Genomic DNA, 19108 nt, shown 5'->3' with positions numbered 1-19108 from the left:
TTCTTACATCCATCCATCTTGAATGTGTCCAAAAGGTGAGACATTAAATAAATGAGAAATTATGATGAAAGCACAATTTCCAGAAAGGCTGACCTTTCCAAGAACCGTCATGGTCATTCAAAAAAAGTTTCAGTAGATGTGACTGTCTTCTAAAACACTTTTTCCTTTCTGAAGCATTTTGTTCTTGTAATTGCTTCAAAAGTACTTAAAATTCAAGCAGACAAGGCATGGGATTCTGCTTCTCTCCAGTTCTGCACTGCATGTGAAAGAACCTGCCCTCAAAAAGAAGCAGTTTAATACATTATGTATGAGAAAATGTAGCAAAGTGGAAATTAGTGTATACAGTAGGAACATTTGAAAATTAAAACACCTGGCCATTTTAATGAATAGGATTTTACATAGCTGTATTGGGAAAAGATGTATTAAACAGAATATATTTTTAATATTCAAGTACAAATGCATTTTATACAGTGGGACTATAGAATGATATCTTTGTATCTGTTTTCTTGGTGGAATACTATGTGGTCACATGGCTCTGTCGAAAATCATGTCACTGCTCAGGAGTCAGAAATATTTTTTGAAGAGAAAATTTAATTTTATGTTTATTGTAAAATTTTTCTCAAGTAGAGGTTTTCTCATGGAAATTTAAAACTTTTGAGAGATTTAATACTGAAACAAGTCAGTGTTTCAACATGCTATAAATATAATGAAATTTTTTACCAAGGCAGAAGGATAAGATATATGTAATTTATAAAGCCTTTACAGTTCATCCCATCAATAATGTCTGAAATTTTGTAAAAGTAGAGAAGCACATTTTCCACACATTTTACAAGGCTTTTAATACATCTTGCCTAAAAGCAACTAGAGAAAGGCAAATTTTTGAGAAATATACAAGAATGTTTCATTTAAGTATAGCTGCAAATTAAGAATGCTTCCAAAACAGGGCATCTTACAATTAATGGTTAAGAAACCTTCATGATGATATTTGCTCTGTAGAATTTCTGTGGCCATATTCTCAGTAGTGTGTGAAGGGCTAGCACCTTCTTATCAAATTATTTCCTGAAGTCTGTAATTGTTTGAAGCCGTGATTATGAGCTCTTTGATCATAAGAGGCCAGTTTTGTATAGCTATTAATTTATTTTTAGAAAGTAATTTGTGATTCTAATTTTAAATTTTGGCATAAAATTTTATTCGGATTTTTCCCATTTTTTTACTTTTCATCTTAATTTCCTAGTTTTCTGAGCTTGTTGTTAGTAACGTAAGTATTGTAGTAAACTATGTAAAAATCAAATGACTGCTGAATATATTTAGTTTTATTACAAAGATGGGAGTATTTATTTTAGGGACTTTAACTACTTTCTGAAAAGCCATTAGCTTGTAATATTCTATAAAATTAAAATATGGTTAAAATTATCACTCCATTTCAGGTTATGTCACCTTGTTTCCTTGGGAATGTGTGGGATTTAAAACATATCCATATATCTACCTGTTCTTCAGGAGGCTTATGAGAAGGGGTAACAATTTGGTAGTATTTGTCAGAAATATCTGTTGAAAAACACCATCCCTTTCTTCCATGCACTCAAAACTCTCAGCAATGTTTGCATTGATTTTGATTGCCCTTTTAAATGTTTTTGGACTGAGATCAGATCTGGAACATATCACCTGGAAAGGTTTTGCATGATAATGAAGCAGTAGCTGAAAGAGTTTGATTATAATAAAAGTTGAAATCCATCCATGCTACATCCTTATTATCATAGACACTACTGAGATCTGACTTACAATATTCTTTAGAACTCAAGTGTACCTGCTAAACGTTGCATTTATTACAAACTGCATATTACTAATTTAATTTGAAAGAGGACTGATTCCAGTTATGATACCAACAGCTGCGAATGTAAAAGTGCAGAGATGGCTACCTCCATTATCATTAAAATTCATAGGAGGTGGGTTAAGCAGTTCACATTTTCATTACATTGTTTTCCTGTAGCAATCAGAATACTGTTAGATTTGATGAAAATGTGATATAGTAAAGAGCCTTAAACTACCCTAGTATTTCACATTTTAAGGTGCCCACTAAAGTATTACAAAATTGATTATTTTTTAAATTCCTTTTACTTTTTGAGACTGTAAATCCAGAAAAGTCCAAAAATTCTTTAAATTGCCCAGTGTATGGGTGAAATGGGTCATTCTAATAGTCATTGGTGAATATATGTATATATATTGTTTCCATGCACCTTCCCTCCAAAGTTCAGGTGACTGGCAGTGTTTTATTCTATCTGCATTGGTGGATGTTTTACATGTTTTAATGTTGAACAGGACTTGCTTCAACAAGTCATTTGTATTAACAGACTGATTCATTAAGTTGGAAAACATCAGGAGAAAGCTTTCTATTTATTTTGGAAAGAAAAAAGAGGTGTGTTATGGTAAAACTCTTGATTCCTTTCACACAAGACAAAAGCATCTCTAGTCAGTTTCATCCACACCAGCTGCAGTATTTTGATTTTAGCCATTCGCATAACATTGCTCTCCTTCTTTTCCCATTTGCATTAAACTGTTTAATTGGCCAGGGATCAAATCACTGTCTCTATGTCTATAATGCTAAACTGACCATTCTCAGGATTGTTATCCAGTGCTGCTGTCATCTGGTGTGGAATGGCTGTCAGCCATGCTGCCAAGCTCTCTGTTGGGAATGGTCCTTATCTGTGACAGCTCTTGAGGCACAATCAGAAGTGGTTTGAGAGAGTGTTGGCTTGTTTAGGATGAAATCATGACAGGAAGTCTTGAAATACTCTGAAAATACACATGCACATAAAAGTAACCAAAAAAAATTGTGCCTATTCTGGCAGTGTTTAATTTATTAATATGGATATGTAAAAATAGAGTTGATGCTTATGACACTGAACTTTACTGTCCCTTCATCCCAAACTGAACCTTGCAGCCAAGAGTTTTCCTCAAAGATCTTTGTCAATGAGGCAGAGGTATCAAGTATCTAAGGAAACTCACTGCATTGAAAAAAGAAATGCTGAAGAGAGGAGCATCCAGCCCTGAGGATAGAAAAGATGCTCATTTACTGCTGTAGGTCTCTTCCACATTGCTTCCTCCTGGAATTAGGCATCATCTTTATCTTTCAAAGACAGCCCCTTCTTCCCACTTACAGACCATGGAAGCAGCAAGAATGAAAATGAGCTGCTCTTAAACCTCTATATCTCCCGTTTCATAATACAGCAAAACTTTACACTAGTGATTTCATCCAAATCTAAGGCAGATCAAAACACAGCCTGTCTATTAATTAAGCAGAGTAGATACCTGGTTCTAGAACATAAATACACGGGGAAAAATTCTTGACCAAATTCTGCAGAGAGTAATCCAAAGTTAACTGGGTGGAAAGAGAAACTCCCTTGATTAAGATATTCACATGCAGAAAAGAGGGAGATCTGATACCTTGATTATATAGATATATTTTTAATGACTAAAAGGTATAGGAATGGAGCATTTTAAGCTATGTAAAATTTTAAACTTATGGAAGCAACACATAGATTTTCAAAATATCCTTGCTTAGCAGAAGACAATAAATCTGACTTTCACAACACACACAAATACAGGATGATCTATTGTATCTGCAATAAAGTTACATTACTTTCAAATGTTCATGCCCTGTTGATGAATACAAAAGATATTCAGTGTGGGATGTCATTATGTCAAGTACTGCTAAATATCTATCAACTCTTCTACTCTGGAAACCAAGTGAGCTATTCCTCATTCAAGTTTAGTCTTCCTACCCAGAATATCTCTTGCCTGAGACCTCTTCCTCCCTAAGGGAAGGGACAGAGACGACTCTTACAGCACAGCTCCTGTTGTGTTTCTCACACAAGATGGTCAAAACCCTTATTTGGTCAAAAATTAGAGCACTATCAATTAAGCCATATTTTTTGTTTTTATCATACCATGCTAGGGATTAACCAAAATGGAGTGATATATTAAATCAGAATTATTGTTACATTAAATATCCACCAAGACTTTTATTTTAGAAAGCAAGAGGACAAAATTTCACAATATCTGAATAAACCCAGGATAGCCTACAAGGGTCTCCAACAAGGAATTTGAGCCAATGACAACTGTGAAATTCATTTTCCTCAACCCTTCCAGGTTTGTCCTTCGTACTACACTTGTGACCCCATTAGAATTAAAGAACCAGTTGTTTGAGATAGAGTGAACAAGTAGTACAAGTAGTGTCAGGCTACACAATCACTATATAATGGTGCAGGTTACTGAAAATCTGTAGTAAAATAATAATCAGCTTCCGCACTTCAGAGCTACTACAGTATTATACATCAACTGTGAGATGGATTAGCTGATAAAGACAAAGAATTAGCAGTTCTTCAGTGTAGTCTGTTTGTCTAAAGGAAATTTCTTTAGACCTTTTTCTTACCTTTATTTTTTTCACTTTTTGAGTCTAAACAATCAAGGCTTTTCATCTTTGTTTCTGTCTCCTGTCTTCCTCAGAAGGGGAGTGATAGAGGGGATTAGTGAACACCTGGCATCCAGCCTAGATCAACTCATATACAACAGCTCAGCAACTTTTACAAGATGTATAGGTTCATTCTTAGAAAACACTTTGAAAATGTACTTTACATGCTTGAAGACAGTGCTTAAATTTCTGACTCTGTCTTGAAATTCAGTGATAAAATATGAAACATTATTCTCAGAAATTTTATTTAGAACTCTTAAAAAACCAAAAAAATCCAAAAAACAACCAACCAAAAAATCCCAATAACAACAACAACAACAACAGACCAACAAATAACCCCAACCCCCTCAAAAAAAAAAGAACCATAAACTTAAAACTCCTACAAATTCAGAGCAGAATATAAAGATCTGGAAGTTAACATTAGACCCTGAGGTCATCTCAGTTGGTCAGAGCATGGTGCTAATGACACCAAGTTTGTGGGTTCAGTCGTGTATGGGCCATTTACTGAAGAGTTGGACTTGATGATCCTTGTGGGTCCCTTTAGACCATTCTGTGATCTGATAAGTAGTCCAACAGCAGACGGAAAATTTCTAAAATAATATGCACTGTGGCTAAGCTGAAAGCAAACATTTAAAAAGCAGACACTTAGATTAGCTTGAAAATTTATTCATAGATTTATAGAAGTAGACACCAAAAGGATAAAGTTATTTTCATTTTGTTTGATCTTCTGTAGCTAAAAAATGACAATTCCTGACTTATACAAGGAGGATAATTCTTTGCTATATAAATTGGAGAACAATATTGAATTCAATAACTCATGATTATGGAACCTTGTGTCTTAATGCAATATAAATAATTTGGATTCTGGGAACATTTAATATAATTTATTTAATGCATAATGTTTGACAAGGGAAGATATCTTTTTGTGTCTTATGACTTTAGCTCTTACAAGTGCAAAAATGTATTTGCTTAGTTGTAATATATTAATTCATCTAGTTAACACATTTGTAAGTCAAAAGGCTCTGAAATTTTTTTGGGTAATGAGGGATGGAGTTTGCATATGCTGGACAACTTTTCCATTTAATGTTAACATCAGAGAGCTAAGAACTGTTCTATTGCACAAACTGGTACAATTGAGCTTTTAATTAATAAATTACTTTCAGTCCAATATAAAAGTTGTTTTGTTTCATCTCTGGTAATGAGCCCAAATAAATAATCTTCAGAAGTATTTGAGTAGCACAAACACAATCACATAAAAATAAGACAAAGAAAATGCATAATGGATTATTAGAAAATCAATCTTTTACTAATTTTAAGTCTATTTCTGTTAAATATGCTACCAAAAGAGTTAACTTGGGCCCTCAATTAGAATTGTTTAATGGGCTGAATGGTAATATTGTCCCCTTATACAGTAAGACTTATAAAGAAAATTCAAAGGATAGGCTCCAAAAACTTGGTCCAATATTATAGGTCATGGTAGGAGAAAAACAAATCCATTGAATGGATGGGGTAAAATGCAGTAAATTTACTTTTATTCTGAGGCTAATGAAATTGCTTTAGGCAATAACACAGCAGGGAGGATGTAAGTAGGCACAATGACCAACAGAAACCCCAAGGTCAATGCTATTATCCTTATTAAGGACTCATCCATAGTAAGAAGTCAGGGTACTCTTGGGACCCTACATGAATGGTGCAAAAGTACTGTGTTCTGGCTACCATGTGTAATTTCCCTGTGCTCTTAACTAATTCTTACTGGCAAAAAATGTACACAAACTTTTCATAGATAACTGAACTCACTAGGACCATATTTACAACTCAGGCTGCAATGTAATGCAGGGATACTCAATCTAGCTTGGAATGAGCAGGCTTAATTACAGGAAACATTGGAGCCTGAATAATAAAAGCAGATTGCACTGTTTCATGGGCAGGGGAAAACAGTGATCTGTGAGCGCCATGCTGGGAGGTGTATTGTTATAGGCATGAGGCAGGCATGATCTTTGCACACCACAAGTATGTGCAGTGGGCTCTTAGGAGCAACAGCAAACTAGAAAAAAAAATAATTGCTCTACAAATTGCCTTTGCTTTTCCACAGTTTTTTTGTGAGAGATGTGGTGATCGAGCTCTTTAGAGATTTAACAAAGTAGTATGTGGAAGGAAGATATAGCAGAAGTTTTATGGAGAATAGGCTAGAGCATATTAAATCTGTTACAAGCAAGCACCCAACAAGTCCATACCAATGAAGTAGGCCAAAAGTCAAACCAGAAAATAAAGCCTAGATCAAGGAGACGTGTGATCATGTTCACAGGGGTCCAAGGATGAGGGAAGAGATGAGAATCTGACACCACGTTTCAGAAGGCTTGATTTATCATTTTATGATATATATTATATTAAAACTATACTAAAAGAATAGAAGAAAGGATTTCATCAGAAGGCTAGCTAAGAATAGAAAAGAAGGAATGATAAGAAAGGCTTGTGGCTCAGACAGAGAGTCTGAGCCAGCTGACTGTGATTGGCCATTAATTAGAAACAACCACATGAGACCAATCACAGATCCATCTGTTGCATTCCATAGCAGCAGATAACCATTGTTTACATTTTGTTCCTGAGGCCTCTCAGCTTCTCAGGAGAAAAAATCCTAAGGAAAGGATTTTTCATAACAGATGTCTGTGACAGAGACATTAGATAGGGATGAAGATAGAGTGGCAATGCAGCCTTTTCTTGTTCAAGAAATTAACTAATATATCTTTTATTCCTTTCATAAGAAGGAAAGGAATGAAAGGAGGTTTTGGGTTCAAAAGCTGATCTGGTTGTTTTGGTTTTTCATTCTGTTATTTTCGCATTTCAGTTTTTTTTTTTCTTTTTTCACTTCATTAGTCCTTGTTTCTAACAGATGTTTGTTGGGCCTTCCCACCAACAGCAGAAGTTTCAGAATATTTGCAGCTAATTATTCTGCAATGTTCTAGCCTCAGTGAGAACACTGGAATGTTCAACATCTCATATCCATATTCCTGTTATATATCCCATATGATATTTTCTTTTTCTTTTTTTTTCAGTGTTAGCTGAAGTTGGTGACCCCCTGGAATACCTGCATTCTTTTTCTTTTCCCTTCTCTATATTAGCAAATTTGACTGTTCTCCTAAATGTATTAACTTCTCTCAGTTGCATTTGCAATATTCCCACCTTGTTATCCTAATGTTGTTTATTCAGTGCTGAAAGTGGCTTTTTTTCTTTAACTCAGGAGAATGTAGGAGCCTCCTGTTTATGACTTAATATATGAGCTAATTTTAATTAGGAGGCACTATCCCCTGCTGATTCATAGGTTTCAGCATCCCTGAAAGATCTATGTTTTTTGTTCCTGTGATTGATATTACTTCTAGAATGTGACAGAAATCTCATTTTCGTCCCCCCAAAAATCAATTCCATTTAATTTTGCATACTCTATTTCAAGCTTCAGATAATTTTGAATTCTAATAGTCCTTTGATATTATTACAGTCCTCTGGTGCTGCAATTTCTAGCAATCATAATAAACACTCCCTGAAAGATGAAATGCATTATTTCACAGATACTGTGTGAGGCAATAATTCCCTTGAAACATAAACAAACCCCCCAAAACACAATGCCTTAACATCTGAGCTGTATTGACAGTAACACAGATAGGATGTTGGAGGAAGTTTTAATGCACATTTTAGCACTTTTTAGAGTGTTTCTGGAATATTGTATCTGGTTTGAGGCACCCCAAAAGAAGAAATATGTTAATAAATTGGAGTAACCTGCAATTTAGTGGGGCACAAAAGCACTGTTCAACTTTGAGAAGAGGTGACTACAGAGGCACATATTGAAAGAAACGATCTAAGCTTTCTACTATGGCGCATTTTCAACAAAAAATGTGAGTCTACATTAGTAAATTTAAAGTAGTAGGTTCAGACTGGGCAGAAAAACAGATTGGATATATTTTCCTGAGACTGGACTGGCTATTTTGGAACTTTTGGTGAATGCTGCACTTGAGACCTTCCATGTTCCCTTGTCTTCTTTGCTCTTCCGTGCTGGTCCTGTTTGATTCCACCTGCCTGCTCTCTGAACAAGCCTCAGGCTGTTTCCTTGATGCCTGAGGTCTGGGATCTGCTGTTTTATTTCTTCTTTGCCCTTGGGATCTTCATATCAATTCTTCATGCTCACTATGGCCAAGGCTGCCACAGATTGCTGCATCCTCACGGTATCATTATTCAACTTTAAACTGGAGCTCATCATAGTTGATGACCTTTGTGCTCTTAAACTTCATACTCATAACAGAAGGATTATACTGAAGAGTATCTTCTGCGCAGCTTAATATTAACTTATTTTTGGGAAATGCTTATTCATTTGTAGAAAATAGAAAAAAGTAAGAAGGTGACTGGAATTTAGATGTACACTTGTGGGTTTATTATTTTTTATTTGGTTTGTGATGGGTTTTTTATTGTTTTTTTGTTGGGGTTTTTGTTAGGGTTTTTTTTAATTGATGGAGGATACTAGATGACTATTTCTTGATGTAAATTTCCTCATCTTTCCTCAGCTTTTGAAGCAATGAAGTAGTAAGGCTCAGAACTGTATGCATGTGCTGTTTCAATGCAGGGGGTCTCTGACTTCTGCAGTCCTGTATCATCCTTAAATCATGTCTCCTTGAGATTGTGTGACCTGGCTCTCAAATAAATTGCTTTGTGTGGCAGGTAAAGCATGCTTGACATTGTTAATGATACATGGGGAGGCCATTAAAAAAGATAAGCACTGTTAAATAGACTCATAAATGGGTCTGGTTCATCCCTCACTCCAATTTTACTAATGTGTCAAATCAGGAAACAATCTCCTACATAAAACAGTGAGTCACAGATCATAGAATGCTAAGAGCTTGGAATGGACTTGAAGATCACCTGGTTCCCACCCCCCTGCAAGGGATGAGATGTTCATTATGAGTCGTTTGCTTTCCTGTTACACAAAATTAAAACCATAAAATTATCAGAATAGAAAGGTTTGGGAATTTATTCATTATAATAAATATAATGGGATCAGAGAATAGTATGTAACTAAACTAACTTCATGGCCACTTGAATCAGTTCAACACCTCCCAGCAATGGAGAAAAATTGAGGGCAAAGTTAAGATTCTTTCTGCAGTGTTAGCTTATACTAAGCTGTAACGGATTCTCTGTTATATATTGAAGATTACTGTTGTGGTTTAAAGAACTTGTATGTCATTAATTTCCTACAAAAATGTACTCTAGACAACTTTTGCTATTTAATTGCAGAAATTATTACAAATTCATGTGAAATACCCAGCTGATATAAGTTCTTTTATGGTACCAAAACATCTGAGCATTCCTGATAAGAGTTATTCCTTTAAAACTCTGGAAATAAATCAAAACTATTCTCATTTTACAAGGGAGGTTCTGACTGACAGAGAAGTAAAAGGACTTACCAAATTTTATATTAATAGGTCATGGATGAACAGCCAGTTAAACCAAGTTTTCTCAGGAATTCCAGCACTCAGCAGAGAAAAAGAACAGATCTTTGAACCATGAAAGAGTCCTTAGCAATATAAGATGTCATGCTGCAGTAATTTTGTAGGAATATTGGCCTATATTTTCTGCATTTTGCTAAAAGTGGTCAGTGCCCTGTTCTGCTACTGTACGTACCTATCTAGTGGTTCAACTCAATGTTTGCCTATTACAGGAGTGCATTTATCTAGTGTAAAGGAATTGCACTGCTTTTAGTCATAATGTCCCCCTACAAGCAACTCCTGGAGCAAAAAAGAATATTTCTTTCATGGCAAAACACTCTTGCACATCTATCTCAGCTTGCTCAGCTTGCACTTCTACCTTTCTGGACCAACATAACTAAATCCTTCTCTGAGAATAGCCTATGTGAAAATATTCTGTGCAAATTGCCCTACTCCATGGTGAATCCTTTGTGAACAGATGCTAAGTTATTCATTCATGGGCAGCACTTTTCCCTCCAAGGTATTTCCTGATGATTTATGCATATTTGCCAGGATAGTGCCACCTGCTTTCCTTGTATCCAGAGGGTAGGTAGGTAGGGTAGGCAGACCCCTAACTCTTTCCTCCACAACAACTAGGATATCCATTAGTGTCACTTTTGTATCTATGTCGCTCCTTAAAGTTGCCACAGATGATTCAGAAAAAGTCAACTTGATGTTTAGGAGAGTATTCATGGAACTGAATGTGAAGAATTCCCTTTATGTACAGGCTGCTCTGTTTTGCCTTGGTATGGCCAAAGGTAATAAATGAGGTAATTTTAAATTGCTTTCACATCATGGAGGCTAGGGGACTAGAATAAGCAACCAGTGCATAATAGAAGTTCCCAATTTTTATATGCTGTTTGCCACTGCCAAATAGGATGTGAAAGCGTGTGTAGGAATGACGTATATCAAAACTAAACTGTGGTGTCAGAAGGTCATCATTACCAGTGATGGTGTTTTTTTATTCTTGCTTTCAAAATTTTTCACGAGTGGAGAGTGGAAGAATGGTTCTCAGGGAAGAATGGTTCTCAGGTAGTGTTAGCGTTCAGAAACATCTAATCACAAAATGATCATATGTTGGTGCTTTTATTAAGAGCTCTGGGTGTCAGGGGTATGTATGAACCCAAATCTGACTCCACCATACATTCGAGATTAACATGCTTTTATATTCTATCATTATATAACCCTCATGTTAATTATTAAACTTATATTGTTCTATTGTATACATAGATTTCAATCAAGCGTGGCCCCTCGTGGTTCGCTTTTAAATTTCTAACATAGTTTCTCATAATTCTTCTTATGGTTATATAATAATTATATTTAATTACTAAACAATCATCACATATAACAATTATATCATTTATCATACTGCTTACACAGGTGCAATGATCTGGCAAAACACAAAGCCTAACATTTTCAGAGTCTATTTTTAACATTTTCCAGGGCCCCCATTATCAGTAGGACTCCCAGCTATGGATCATATGCTAACTGTTAGGCTGGAATACAGATATACTTCTGTTGATGAAGATCTATGTGTTCTCATTCTAATACTTAGAGGTTGCATTTTCTGAGTTTTCCAAGTTCCTGAGTTTCATTTTCCATTTCCATCACCCAATTAAATACTCTTCAAGAAAGCAAATGGCTATGGTGGACTGGTGTTTTGCAGTTTTACTCTAAGTTAGGCAAGTTTAATCTTCCAATTGGGAAGGGAAAAATCAAAGGAACTTAAGCTCACTAAACATTAAAGGAATAAAATAGCACAGAGGGAATTATCAAATACCTAATAATGTAATATTTGAATTTTAGGTTATTTAGTGATTTTAAGCAGGATCAAATAGATACCATATTGCATAATAAATAGCAGACCAATTTTTTGATAGATGACAAGGAGTAATTATATTACTTCACTTTATCCCTTTACCTAGGTAGTGACAGTGAGCAGTCACAGCTTATTTAGTTACACAGCTTGTTCGGTGTATAAAGATAATTGCTTTTCAGTGTGTAGGAATGTTGATTGTGCTTCTGTTGGCTTTGCACCCTCTTTAAGTGCTCTGAGAATCTCTTTTCTTTGACAGTCTATATACTGGCAGAGTTTGCCATATTGTCATGTTATACATTCTCTATTTTCAATCTCAACTTTCCGGAAGATGGGAAGTGAAGTCAGAAAAAAGCTATGGGAGGATCACTGCTAATGAATACATTATAAAGACAACCTCTGCTATGTCAAAAGTCTCTTACTTTGCTTCTAATGTCTCACATGTGCCTTGCTCCCATGGGTTAATGAAAACATTTTGCTGTAGTTGCTGAGCCTCAATTATGAGGGGTTTCTCATCACTTTTCCATACAGTGTAATGCTTTATAACATTAGAACATGAAAATATCCCTCTAATGCTATCTGTATGCTCTCTGTTATCTGTAGCTATACTAAATTATTTTGTCTTCAGCTTAGAAAATCACTGGTTTTGTAAATATTTCATAGCAGTGAGTTGAGAATTATCCGAATGCAAATTGGAATCATCCATCACTGGATTCAACATTTGTTATCTGTAGAAGCTGGCTGTCTTGTCTGTGAACTTTAAAGAGTAAAAGAGTTTAAGCAAACTGCTTTGTGAGATCTAATCAGTTTCCAATGGAGCTTTCCAAATTTCAGCTGTGTCCTCCATTTTCTTCATTCTAATTTAGCTGTGGAAACTAGCTATACCAGAGACAAAATAAGGACATAGATCCTTCTTCTATTACCTCTCCAGCTCATTTACTATTTCCTTCACAAGGCTGTTTCCCCTGCCTCCTCTGCTGTGTTTTGTTCAACTACTGTTCCTGGTTTTAAGTCCCTGAGAAGTGCATGTGTCACAACTTTTGAAAATCAACTGTTAAGTGGTTTACCCACCTTTCAGAGGAGCACAGTATCCACCAAAATCATCTCAGAGACCAACTGCATATTTTTGAAATCAAACATCACTTCCCATTTGAAGGTTCCCAAAGCTTATATCAGTGAATATTATCTCATTGGATGGCTGCTTTGCAATTGGTAATTGCCTCCACAAACAACAGAAATGTCTGATGAGGCAGAAAAGGTGTCAATAGAATTTTTCTTTAAAGGAAACTGAAAATTGAAATAAACTGTTACTAGACAAATTAGTCAACATCCCCTAACCCTGTCCACTTAAGATTAAGGCACTGAAAAAATACTTTTCTTATCTTTCACAGTTATTTGTAAAGCAGAATATTTTCCCTTGTCTTGTGAATATTGGTGTTATTAGAAGTGAGAAAGCAAAGCGCAGGAAGTGAACAGAGTTTTCTCTTTAGATCCTATTGTTATATATGTTGTATTGGTTCTTCTTTATATACTGTTAGAGTTTTAAACAAGGGAAAATGTCTCAGCGACTATAGTATAGTTATCTCTGTCAGGGGAAGAAATTGCACTTCATGAAATTCTTTCTCATGGATTTAGGGAATCTCTCACATTATTGTCCTTTTAGCCTCTTTAGCTGATAGTGAAATGATACATCTGGAGAGATGGAGTGCTGACAGATATTTGTTTCTAAGCTTTTCTTTAAATATGAAAATGGAGGGAGAAAAGAAATTGAAAGCTGCTTTTGTGTTTCTGTTGTCTTCAACATGAAGTGCTACATCCTTTTTCTCTCCCATTTCATTTGCTTTCTACACAGAGGAAAAGCTATTTAAAAGCTGGAGACATACCAATGTTTTTGCTAAAATAAGTTTGCATGGTACATTTGGCAAATGTATTCAAATTTCATTCCCTATGTAACATTCTGTTATGTTTATCCTAACTAACATGTAATAATGTTAATTTTTTTTTCTGAAAGTAGAATGAAAATGGTAGGAGAGGTAAATTAAGAAACGGGACAACTATTTATAATTTCATGTTGTTTAAGCATAAGCTAATTAGATCTTACTGTGCTTAATCCATCCATAAATGTGAGAACATTCGCTGCTGATTAATTGCATCTCATAAGTATTCAGTTGCTGCACATTTGATTTAAAATGTCAAGGAACACAGTAAACATTTGTAAGTTTTCTTTTTTTGAACATGTATGCAATCCTTCTATAGAACCAGCCAGAAGTTATCTTCCATAGATAAAAGGACTACATTAAATATGTTTAGAAATAATTTTGAATATTATTCTACTCCTATTTTCTTTGATTAACATATTGAAAGAATACTACCTTTGAAATATTTTCCTATTTTGTGATCGACAAAATACTGACTATGCTAATCTAATCTCCTTTTTATATTTTAATGACGTTTTAGAGTGAGAGAGGTAGTGGACTAACATGGACTTCTTTCCGTTTAGAATAGCATATGAAAATGCTCAGATAGACTTCCTTATTGTGCTCTTGGAAATATAATCCTTTCTGAACATCTCCAGAAGTCGTGAAATACTGACTTACACATACATTCAACTCTTAGACAAACTATGCATGCTAAGGTAATGGACTTCACTGTAGGGACTTTGTAAAATATTAATTTAGCTGAGAAGACTGAAAGTTTATTGATTAGTGGGCATAAGGCTCAGAAATGGCTCTTACTAATTTTTAACAAGCACTACTCAGGAACAAAGCTATTTGCATATTAGAGAAAAAAGAGGTTTTTAGAGGAAAACCTCTGTGGAGGTTTTTTGGTTGCTTTAGAGTTAGTATGCAGTATTTGTGAACAATAAGGTCTATACCCTAGTTATAAGTGATGACTACTACCCCACCTCTCCATTTCCCTGGTTCTGATGAAAAAACCCACTGTTCTTCTGAGAGTGCTACGCATGAATGAATTCTAATTCAGAGATATAACTAAAAATAGTGATGAAAATCCCTCTGTAGCCATACTTTCTTTACATGCATTCAAGGAAAAAAAAGTGTGCTTCTAGATTTGTAGATATTGCCATAAACCCTAGAGTTATGGTGAAAAAGAATGCAGAAGCTGAGGTATTCCTCCTCATCATAATATTAAAATGTGTGGAACGTAATGTTTAGATGTCTGATTATTTGCTAAAGACAATGTTTTATTCTACCAGACATGAAACTATTTTTTACTCTCAAATAACTTCTTTACACTGCTTTCAAAGATTAAAAATTAATGAAAGAAAGTAATTGGAGAGTTAAAATTGAATTTACAAAAATAGTAAATTTAATTATCTGAAAGTATGCATGCTCTTGGAAGAAAGTATGAACAGCTATTGAGGTTTTCACTGATTCATATGCATACTTGCAATGAAGTTTTCAAGAAAATTAAACCAAATTGATGATAGAATTATAAAATTACTTGGGTTGAAAGAGACTTTAAAGACCATCTAGTTCCAATCCCCTACCTTGGGGAGGAACAGCATTCACTAGACGAGGTCACTCAAAACTTTTAACCTGACCTGGAACATTTACAGTGATGGGGCATTTACAGCCTCTCTAAGCAACCTGTTCCACTGCCTGACCATCCTTACAGTGAAGAATTTCTTCCTAATACCCAATCTAAAACTGCCCTCAGTTCAAGTTTAAGCCACTACCCTTGCCCTATTATTCTGCATCCTTGTGAAAATTCTACCTCCAGCCTTTCTGCAGGCCTCCCCTTTAGGTACTGGGAGACCACAATAAAGTCTCCTCAGAGCCTTCTCTTCTCCATATAATAGGCTGAATAACCCCAGCTCTGACAGCCTGTATTCACAGGAGAAGTGCTCCAACAGTCTGATCATCTTTGTCACCCTCCTTTGGACTCACTCCAACCAGCCCACATTATACCTATGTTGTGGTTCTCAGAGCTAGACACATTACTCCCGGTGGGGTCTCATGAGATAGGAGCAGAGTTGGGAAAATCAGCTCCTTCACCCTGCTGGTCATGGCCAACCTGTATTTATGCCTGGGTTTGCCCCAATCCAAGTGCAGCACCTCACACTCGGTCTGGCTGAACTTCATGAGGTTCATATGGGTCTACCTCTCAATCCAGTCATGGTCCTTATAGAAAAGGGAACATGTAGGATCTCAGACACTCTCAGAAGACAGAACAGGTGTCAAACTATCTGGCATGTTGTTGCTATATGTTGTTGTATAAGAGATAAAATGGAAATAAAGCACATGTCACTATATTCAGTCTGAAGTGCAGGACATTGTCTCCAGGCAGATGTTTCATATTTGTGCTACCTGTTTTACTCCCCAGTTTTCATGAAAGCTGTGTAATGCTTTAGATGCTGGCTAAACTTTCCTCCTGCTTATGATCATTGACAAAAGAAGTTCAACAAAAGCACTTCTGGTGGTGCTAGTTTATTTAATAGAGAAAAATTTGTTTATGTAAAAATGTGTTTGCACAGAAAATAAATATTTGTGGAAGATATTGTTGTTTTTGAGGTTTTAGGTTGGAAAAAAACCAAAACTGTGTAATAAGTAGAGGGAAAAAGGAATTGGTGTGGATAAAAGAGAAAAACATGATTTTACATCTGTTATGAATATATTACCAGTGTAAAAGGTTCTATGGATAATGCAGAAATATTACTTTTCGATGTGTAGGTTACTGCCAAATTGGAAACCATCACTATAAAATAATTTATTTTGAGCCAGCATTTTTTATTTTTTAAGTAAATGGCTGAAGGAAATACTTTAACAGAGTAAATGACAAGTAATGTAAAAATACAGTCTAGATGGGTTTCAGATTTCAATGTGGATACTCAAAGTGTCTGTGTGAATTAAATCCTATTCATGCAAGCCTATAGAATAGTCAATTAAAGTGAGTAGGAGTACATTTCTTTGCAGAAATCTTTATGAACATTTATGGGTTTATGTGGAAGTTTTAGACTAACCAACCTCTCAGTTGCAGAATGGCATAAGAAATATCACAAAACTAATGGTACCTAGCAAAGTACAACCTAAATTGACAGTGCTGCTCTTCCTTAAATATTTTACCGCATCAAAAATTTTATGCAGTAAAGCACACACTTCTGAAGCTCTGAGTAACAGATTTTAAATCTGGAACTGAACACAAACATTTCCTTGAAGACTCAAAAATCTTATTGATGTTTAGATCTATTCATGTTGAAAAGAAATGAGGATGGAGAGTATGAAAAACATCATTTAGCTCTGGTTAACTGAAGTGTCATCCCTCTTAAATTATGCAAAGTGGTGGAAAAGACAAAAAAAAAGTCAGTGTCAGACATGTTTCATCATAGCTAAAACTTTTGGAAAAGGTGTTTGTGCCTTTCCCTGAGAGTAACAGAGCAGGCTCATCTCAGATGGACAAACAGACTAATTTGGAGCCTGCAGAAGGAGTGAAGGAAATGGTTTTGTAGTAAGTAACACATTATCTGTGGTAACCAGAGGGAGTGTGCTGCAAGCAGAGGGGACTGGGTAAAAAACACACTGTTTTTCTACACAGTCATCGAAGGTAGACTTGATTTTCAGGTTTTCTATTCAGTCTTTTTCACTCTCATTAGGTTTTGATAGTCTCAGTCTTTGGTGTTTAATGAATTGCTCTGAAAATCCATTATCTTTGAAAATTATCTCACCCTCTAAACCCCACTTGTTATGGAGTGTCTTGGAAGCTTTTAAAAGAAAGGCTCAGACAATTGCTGCTCAGGCCCTGAAGCTGTGAGTCTGTATTGCTAGGTCTGTTAGTCAAATTATCCAGAATGGCTTGGAGCAAGTTAATAAATATCTCAAAAACAACAGAGGAATATTTTTATTTATGTTGCTGTTTGCAAACATATTAAAGAATTGTTCAGTGTCTATCACAGACAACAGTATGCACTTTAGAAGAGTAGAAGAAAGGGTAGCATCATCTTTAGCTTGGGGAAAAGCTCCAGGGAGAAGTGGAGAAAATCCTTCTTCTTTGACTCTTCATAAAAGAATTTCACAACTCTACTTTTTCTTGTCTAATCAGTCTTTCTATACACATAGTGCTTGTGGGATTTTGTTAACTGACTTATTGTTTCATTAGACTTCTGAAAAATTTTTTAATAATAATTTGTCTTATTTCTCTTTTCATGTTGTGGAGTTCTTGGCCTTGCTACTCTTTGTGGCTAGGTCTTAAATTTACAAGAAGTTAGACCATAATAGCTAAGCTGTCTTCAATAATGTTGAAAAACATTGTCTACCACTTCTTAGTTTAAAAAAGTTGTTATAGTATCTGTCCAGTTGTTGAAAACAATGAAGAAGTAGCTAAGCAAATAATAAGATATCAAACTCCACAGTGTTTGCTTTGAAACCAGTGTTGATGTTATTACCATCTTGGCTGATGGTAAACTGGATTTGATAAAACTAGATTTCCACTTTCCCAAACTTGATTTGGGAAAAACATTAGCAGTGTCCCTCACATGCTTTTCATTCACTAGGACTAACCCTAATTTCCAGAAGTCAGGATACCTTTATTTTACCATATGGAATAGCAGCAGTTTTTCTAACATCATATTTACCTTGACTTCCCATGTTACCCCTTCTAAAAATTTCCAGGTGGTTTTGGGTAGGAAACCAAGATGCACTTTAACATCGTTATCTTCCTTATACTGGTGGTCTGGATAAAGAGCTAAGGATATTTTTTGGGCAGCCTTTCCCTCTTCTGTCTGTGACAGTGGGCATTGCATTCTACCAGTGCTCTTGAGGGATGGCTGAGCCAAAAGGTGCTACTGTTTACCAAACTTAAGCACTTTGCTTGTGGGCTTTTAAGGCTTAATCATAGATTTTTAGTCGTCAGATGTTTTAGTGCCTCCACTACTTTCTGCAACTGGAGCAGCTGAATAATAGATAAAACTGACCCGGGAATACACAGGAAAGGTTCTTTGCCACCTTGCGTCACATAATTACTCTTTAAGTAGTTTCTAGGAGATGCCCGTCTTAAAGAAAAAAATAACAAAAAAACCACAAAAGCTGCACTTAATAACTTAAATTAATAATAATTAATAACTTAATAACTTAAATTTTGGTTAACTTGATCAAACTTTGAACTTTGCCAAGTTTTTTTCTTTTCTTTTTTTTTAAGTTCAGTAGAAGAGGGAATGAAATACAATGTAACATACACCAGTATTAAAATACAACGGATTAAAAATCTTTGAGGCCTAGTTAAGCATTATCTGTTTGTTTTGGAGATTTTTTTCTGATAGTGACAACTGAAGTTCAACCTTGAGAGAAAGAATAAAAACCGAAC

This window comes from Camarhynchus parvulus, chromosome 2, assembly GCF_901933205.1.
Source record: "Camarhynchus parvulus chromosome 2, STF_HiC, whole genome shotgun sequence".
Lineage (NCBI taxonomy): Eukaryota > Metazoa > Chordata > Aves > Passeriformes > Thraupidae > Camarhynchus > Camarhynchus parvulus.
Note: the sequence above shows the minus strand (reverse complement) of the source record.